This window comes from Pimephales promelas, chromosome 2 (genome assembly GCF_988280905.1).
Source record: "Pimephales promelas chromosome 2, fPimPro1.hap1.1, whole genome shotgun sequence".
In the NCBI taxonomy this organism is placed as follows: Eukaryota; Metazoa; Chordata; class Actinopteri; order Cypriniformes; family Leuciscidae; genus Pimephales; species Pimephales promelas.
In genome coordinates, this window is record NC_142770.1 from 50,187,682 (window position 1) to 50,195,181 (window position 7,500).

The following is a 7,500-nucleotide window of genomic DNA, read 5'->3' on the forward strand; positions in this document are numbered from 1 at the left end:
ATTTTTCTCAGAGCCGGACCCCCCCGCCATGTGCGCTGGGCTCGTGCCCAGGAAAGATGCACCCTACCTGGGGTGCACTTTACATAAAACCAGCCTGTCTTTTCCTGGAGGTCTCGTACTTCCAGAGCTCCGACGGGGCGTAGTCTGGATTTTATATGCCCACCCAGAGTGAGTCTGAGTGGGACTCACGACGGTCTGATCGCTGGTAGGGGTCCTCTGTGTTTGCCACCACCACGCTTCCCCTCTCTCATACATCCCCGAAGGCCCGTTTTAGGACCGTCTTCCCTCCAGGTGGAGCTCCAGGGGGTGTCGGGCGAATCTGACTCTGGCCCAGGACGGGCCACCCTCCCTGGGCTGGCCAGGGAGGTCTGAGGGCATGGAGCTTTGGAACCACACCACGTCATTGGACTTAGTCGATTTTTCTCAGAGCCGGACCCCCCGCCATGTGCGCTGGGCTCGTGCCCAGGAAAGATGCACCCTACCTGGGGTGCACTTTACATAAAACCAGCCTGTCTTTTCCTGGAGGTCTCGTACTTCCAGAGCTCCGACGGGGCGTAGTCTGGATTTTATATGCCCACCCAGAGTGAGTCTGAGTGGGACTCACGACGGTCTGATCGCTGGTAGGGGTCCTCTGTGTTTGCCACCACCACGCTTCCCCTCTCTCATACATCCCCGAAGGCCCGTTTTAGGACCGTCTTCGCTCCAGGTGGAGCTCCAGGGGTGGCGGGCAAATCTGAATCTGGCCCAGGACGGGCCACCCTCCCTGGGCTGGCCAGGGAGGTCTGAGGGCATGGAGCTTTGGAACCACACCACGTTATTGGACTTTGTCTATTTTTTTCCCCCAAACTTTGGCACCAGAGCCGGACCACCACACCATGTGCGCTGGGCTCGTGCCCAGGAAAAGATGCACCCTGCCTGGGGTGCACTTTTCAGAAAACCAGCCTGTCTTTTCCTGGAGGTCTCGTAACTTCCAGAGCTCCAGCGCGGCGTAATCTGGATTTTTTACATGCCCACCCAGAGTGACTCTGAGTGGGACTCACGACGGTCTGATCGCTGGTAGGGGGTCCTCTGTGTTTGCCACCACCACGCTTCCCCTCTCTCATACATCCCCGAAGGCCCGTTTTAGGACCGTCTTCGCTCCAGGCGGAGCTCCAGGGGTGGCGGGCGAATCTGAATCTGGCCCAGGACGGGCCACCCTCCCTGGGCTGGCCAGGGAGGTCTGAGGGCATGGAGGTTTGGAGCCACCGCACATTTTTTGTACTCTGTCGTTTTTCGAGATCTGGGCTTCAGAGTCGAGCCCAGGCTCCGTTTCAAGGTGGGCATTGGGCTTCGTTCTTGCCCAGGAGACCCGCACCCTGCCTGGGATGCACTTTTCAGAGAAACCGGGCCGCCTTTTCCTGGAGGTTCTCGTGTTTTTCAGAGCTCCACCACAGCAGAGATTGAATCCTCTTCCCCAGCCAGAGTGCACCCTCTCTGGCTTGGGTGAGTGCCTTGAGTGCCCTGGAGGTCCGAACCAACAGCACGTTTATGGACTTTGTCTATTTTTCCAAATTCGACTCCAGAGTCAAGCCGGCCAAGGGGCTCTCTGAAGGCCCCTCTCTCCCTCCCTCATCCTCTACAAGAGCCCCATGGTCCGTTTTAGGACCGTCTTCGCTCCAGGCGGAGCTCCAGGGGTGGCGGGGGAAATCTGAGTCTGGCCCAGGACGGGCCACCCTCCCTGGGCTGGCCAGGGAGGTCTGAGGGCATGGAGGTTTGGAGCCACCGCACCTTTTTGGACTCTGTCGTTTTTCGAGATCTGGACTTCAGAGTCGAGCCCAGGCTCCGTTTCAAGGTGGGCATCGGGCTTTATTCGTGCCCAGGAGACCCCGCACCCTGCCTGGGATGCACTTTTCAGAGAAATCGGGCCGTCTTTTCCTGGAGGTTTCGCGTTTTTTTCAGAGCTCCACCACAGCAGAGATTGAATCTGCTTCCCCAGCCAGAGTGCACCCTCTCTGGCTTGGGTGAGTGCCTTGAGTGGCCAGGGCCAACATCACCCACGGGCATCGGGCTTTATTCGTGCCCATGAGACCCGCACCCTGCCTGGGATGCACTTTTCAGAGAAACCGGGCCGTCTTTTCCTGGAGGTTTCGCGTTTTTTTTTTTTCAGAGCTCCACCACAGCAGAGATTGAATCTGTTTCCCCAGCCAGAGTGCACCCTCTCTGGCTTGGGTGAGTGCCTTGAGTGGCCAGGGCCAACATCACCCACGGGCATCGGGCTTTATTCGTGCCCATGAGACCCGCACCCTGCCTGGGATGCACTTTTCAGAGAAACCGGGCCGTCTTTTCCTGGAGGTTTCGCGTTTTTCCAGAGCTCCACCACAGCAGAGATTGAATCTGCTTCCCCAGCCAGAGTGCACCCTCTCTGGCTTGGGTGAGTGCCTTGAGTGGCCAGGGCCAACATCACCCACGGGGCATCGGGCTTTATTCGTGCCCAGGAGACCCGCACCCTGCCTGGGATGCACTTTTCAGAGAAATCGGGCCGTCTTTTCCTGGAGGTTTCGCGTTTTTTCCAGAGCTCCACCACAGCAGAGATTGAATCTGCTTCCCCAGCCAGAGTGCACCCTCTCTGGCTTGGGTGAGTGCCTTGAGTGGCCAGGGCCAACATCACCCACGGGCATCGGGCTTTATTCGTGCCCATGAGACCCGCACCCTGCCTGGGATGCACTTTTCAGAGAAACCGGGCCGTCTTTTCCTGGAGGTTTGGCGTTTTTCCAGAGCTCCACCACAGCAGAGATTGAATCTGCTTCCCCAGCCAGAGTGCACCCTCTCTGGCTTGGGTGAGTGCCTTGAGTGGCCAGGGCCAACATCACCCACGGGGCATCGGGCTTTATTCGTGCCCAGGAGACCCGCACCCTGCCTGGGATGCAGATCGGTTTGTGTGAGTCCTGGTTGTGTGAGCGTTACCCTTCTACATCACCCCCAAGGCCCGTTTTAGGACCGTCTCGGCTCCGGGCGGACAGCCGGGGGGCGGGGGGCGAATCTGCCTCCGGCCCGGGTCGGAGCTCCCTCCCCGGGGCCGTGCGTGGAGACCCGTCGCGCCCGGAGCTCCCGTGCAACCCCACGTTTTGGACTTGGGTTTTGGAGCGAGCGAGCGGGGTCGAACCCCGGGGGCCGAGCCGCCACGGAGTCCCCGAGCCCCGGGGACGAAGCCCCGGGAGCGAGGTCCCTCCGTGGAGGCGCGAGCCCCCAGGGCCCGGCCGCCCGCCCGGGGAGGAGAGCGCACGCTCCCCTACCCCTCAGAACCCACGTGGCTGGTTGCAGCAGACCCTGTGCACCGGAGGTTCCTCCAGGAGCGCGGGGCTGGGTGCTCTAAGCCCAAGTCATACAGGCAACCATGCCTCCCCGGGACTCCCCCTGCGAGCGGCGGCTGTTTGAAGGACGGTAACCCCACCGCACGGGGCTTCAAACGACCGTAGCTCTCCGAAGGCGGCTCCGATCGACGCCAAATTTTTGTCGGCTGGAGAACGGGACGAGACCTTTCGAATGAGACCGCCCCCAGCCCCGTGGGCCCCCGGGGGCCCGACACGGGCCCCCAAAGCGCCCCGGAAGCGGAAAAACGCAAATATCTCGCCGAAAACTCGACGTGCCCGGCCGAGGCCGGGCTCATTCGAACCGTCTCGCCGAGCTGAACGCGTCCATATGCGTTTCGTCGTTTTTGGTCGAGTATTCGCGGAGATATCGGCCGAAAACCCTCGGCCGCGCTCTGAAATGGCGCCCGCCGATGACGTCACGATCCCGGGAGAAAATCGCCCGTATCTCCGCGACGCGAAGGCCCAGAGAGCTCAAATTTGGGTGGCGAGGTCCCACGGGGGCCCTCGCTCGAACCAGGGCGGCGGCGGGCCCCGGGGACGCCCCCTACCGGATCGCCGTTCGCCGGGACCCCCGACTTTGAACGGCTATAACTCGGGGACCCGGGCGAGTTGGACCTCGTGGGTGGGCTCTTTCGAAAGGCCCCGTCCGGCACTACGGTCGATTCGAGTTTGGGGAAGATTGGCCCAGGGGTTCGCGAGATATAAGCCAAAAACGCCGCGCCTTTGACCGGGCCTAACTCCCTGACCCCGAGGCCCCCGGGGACGCGGGTGGCCTCTTTGGATAGGGCCCCTCGAGGCCTTGGGAAGACCCGAGTTTGAAATTTTTTCGCCCGGCCGTCTTCGAGATATCGGCGAAAAACGGAATCTTCCCGTCCGGTGGGTGGGTGGGTGTGGGTGTGGGTGTCTCCGGGGGGCGGGGGGACTTCCAGGACCCCGGGGGGGCCACCTGGCCGTGCCCGAGGACGGTGCACCTCCCTGGGTGTGCCGTCAGAGCCTCCGGGGCCCCGGAAGTCCCCGCCCACTGCACGTTTTCGGACTTTGAGGGATTTTCGGGCCCCGAATTCGAACGCCCGTAGCTCGGGGACCCGGCGGCCCAGAGACACCGGACTCGGGTCAAGTGTGGCGTCCCGGCGGGCCCCTCGCAAAGAGCCCGCCCCCGAGCTCCGGGGCCCCCGGGTCCCGGAGAAAAGGGGCCCGACGTGTCGGGGGGGCGCCCGGGAAGGAAAGGTCCCAGGGGCCCGGGGGAGGCGGGGTCCGAGAGGGCCCGTGGGGAGCCCCCGACACCCGAAAGGGCGAGCCGCTGGGACCTCCCCTCTCCGAGATACGGGCCGTTTTCTCCGAAAGTCGCCCGCGCGTAACGGGGCCCATCTCGGGACCGGGAGGTCCCAGCGGCTCGCGGCGGCGGGTGCGGGGCCCGCTCTCGGGGACCTTGCTCCTCCCGCCGTCCCGAGCCACGGGGACCTTCCGGTCCCGAGATACGGCCACTTCCTGTCCAGCTTTGACCGGGTGTAACTCGAAAAGTAAGCCGAGTTGGGGCTCCACACTCGGGGGTATTGGGGGCCTCTAGGAGGGCCCCCCACGCCGGGTGTATGGGGCCCCAACTCGGCTTGGTTCCGGAGATATGGCCCTTTAAAGTTTCAACTTTGACCGGGTGTAACTCGAAAAGTAAGCCGAGTTGGGGCTCCACACTCGGGGGTATTGGGGGCCTCTAGGAGGGCCCCCCACGCCGGGTGTATGGGGCCCCAACTCGGCTTGGTTCCGGAGATATGGCCCTTTAAAGTTTCAACTTTGACCGGGTGTAACTCGAAAAGTAAGCCGAGTTGGGGCTCCACACTCGGGGGTATTGGGGGCCTCTAGGAGGGCCCCCCACGCCGGGTGTATGGGGCCCCAACTCGGCTTGGTTCCGGAGATATGGCCCTTTAAAGTTTCAACTTTGACCGGCTGTAACTCGAAAAGTAAGCCGAGTTGGGGCTCCACACTCGGGGGTATTGGGGGCCTCTAGGAGGGCCCCCCACGCCGGGTGTATGGGGCCCCAACTCGGCTTGGTTCCGGAGATATGGCCCTTTAAAGTTTCAACTTTGACCGGCTGTAACTCGAAAAGTAAGCCGAGTTGGGGCTCCACACTCGGGGGTATTGGGGGCCTCTAGGAGGGCCCCCCACGCCGGGTGTATGGGGCCCCAACTCGGCTTGGTTCCGGAGATATGGCCCTTTAAAGTTTCAACTTTGACCGGCTGTAACTCGAAAAGTAAGCCGAGTTGGGGCTCCACACTCGGGGGTATTGGGGGCCTCTAGGAGGGCCCCCCACGCCGGGTGTATGGGGCCCCAACTCGGCTTGGTTCCGGAGATATGCCCGTTTGAAGTTGCAACTTCTACCCAGTCTAATAATCCCAAAATAATAATTAAATAAAAAAAAAAAATAATAATAAAAATAAAAATAAGCCGAGTTGGGGCTCCACACTCTGGGCCTGGGGGGCACCACTAGGAGATCCCCCTGTGCCCAGAGCGTGGAGCCCCGAATCGGCTTTCCACACCACTCACACCGGTTTCTGACTACCTTAAGAGAGTCATTGTTAGTCGCGCAGTTTACCCGACTCTGGGAACCGGGGCTTTGGGCTTGGGGGAGACCCACCGCTCGCCCCCTAACACGTCGGGGGGGACCAGGGGGCACCCGCCTGGACCCCCTCAGCCCCACTTCGGAGAACCAGAACGCTGGCCAGGGACCCCCACGGCGGTTGAAGTTTGAACTTCTACCCGGTGCATCCCGAAAAATTGAAAAAAATAAAATAAAATAAGATTAAAATAATAATAATAATAATAATAATAATAATTTTTAAAAAATAAGCCGAGTTGGGGCTCCACACTCTGGGCCTGGGGTGGACCACTAGGAGATCCCCCTGTGCCCAGAGCATGGAGCCCCAACTCGGCTTTCCACACCACTCACACCGGTTCCTGCCTACCTTAAGAGAGTCAAAGTTACTCCCGCAGTTTACCCGACTCTGGGAACCGGGGCTTTGGGCTTGGGGGAGACCCACCGCTCGCCCCCTAACACGTCGGGGGGACCAGGGGGCACCCGCCTGGACCACCTCCTGCCCGACTCGGAGAACCAGAGCTCTGGCCAGGGACCCCCGCGGCGGTTGAAGTTTGAACTTCTACCCGGTGCATCCCGAAAAATTGAAAAAATAAAATAAGATAAAAAAAAATAAATAAAATAATAATAATTTTAAAAAAAATAAGCCGAGTCTGGGGCTCCACACTCTGGGCCTGGGGTGGACCACTAGGAGATCCCCCTGTGCCCAGAGCATGGAGCCCCAACTCGGCTTTCCACACCACTCACACCGGTTCCTGCCTACCTTAAGAGAGTCAAAGTTACTCCCGCAGTTTACCCGACTCTGGGAACCGGGGCTTTGGGCTTGGGGGAGACCCACCGCTTGCCCCCTAACACGTCGGGGGGACCAGGGGGCACCCGCCTGGACCACCTCCTGCCCGACTCGGAGAACCAGAGCTCTGGCCAGGGACCCCCACCGCCGTACCCCCTCCTGCCCGACTCGGAGAACCAGAGCTCTGGCCAGGGACCCCCACCGCCGTACCCACTCCTGCCCGACTCGGAGAACCAGAGCCCTGGGCAGGGACCCCCACCGCCGTACACCCTCCTGCCCGACTCGGAGAACCAGAGCCCTGGGCAGGGACCCCCACCGCCGTACCCCCTCCTGCCCGACTCGGAGAACCAGAGCCCTGGGCAGGGTCCCCCACCGCCGTACCCCCTCCTGCCCGACTCGGAGAACCAGAGCCCTGGGCAGGGACCCCCACCGCCGTACACCCTCCTGCCCGACTCGGAGAACCAGAGCCCTGGGCAGGGACCCCCACCGCCGTACCCCCTCCTGCCCGACTCGGAGAACCAGAGCCCTGGGCAGGGACCCCCACCGCCGTACACCCTCCTGCCCGACTCGGAGAACCAGAGCCCTGGGCAGGGACCCCCACCGCCGTACACCCCTCTGCCCGACTCGGAGAACCAGAGCCCTGGGCAGGGACCCCCACCGCCGTACACCCCTCTGCCCGACTCGGAGAACCAGAGCTACAGCAAAGCCCTGGCCTCCACCCTCACCCGAGCACCGGCCGGACCCGGGGGTCCCACACTTAAGCCCGGGCATTA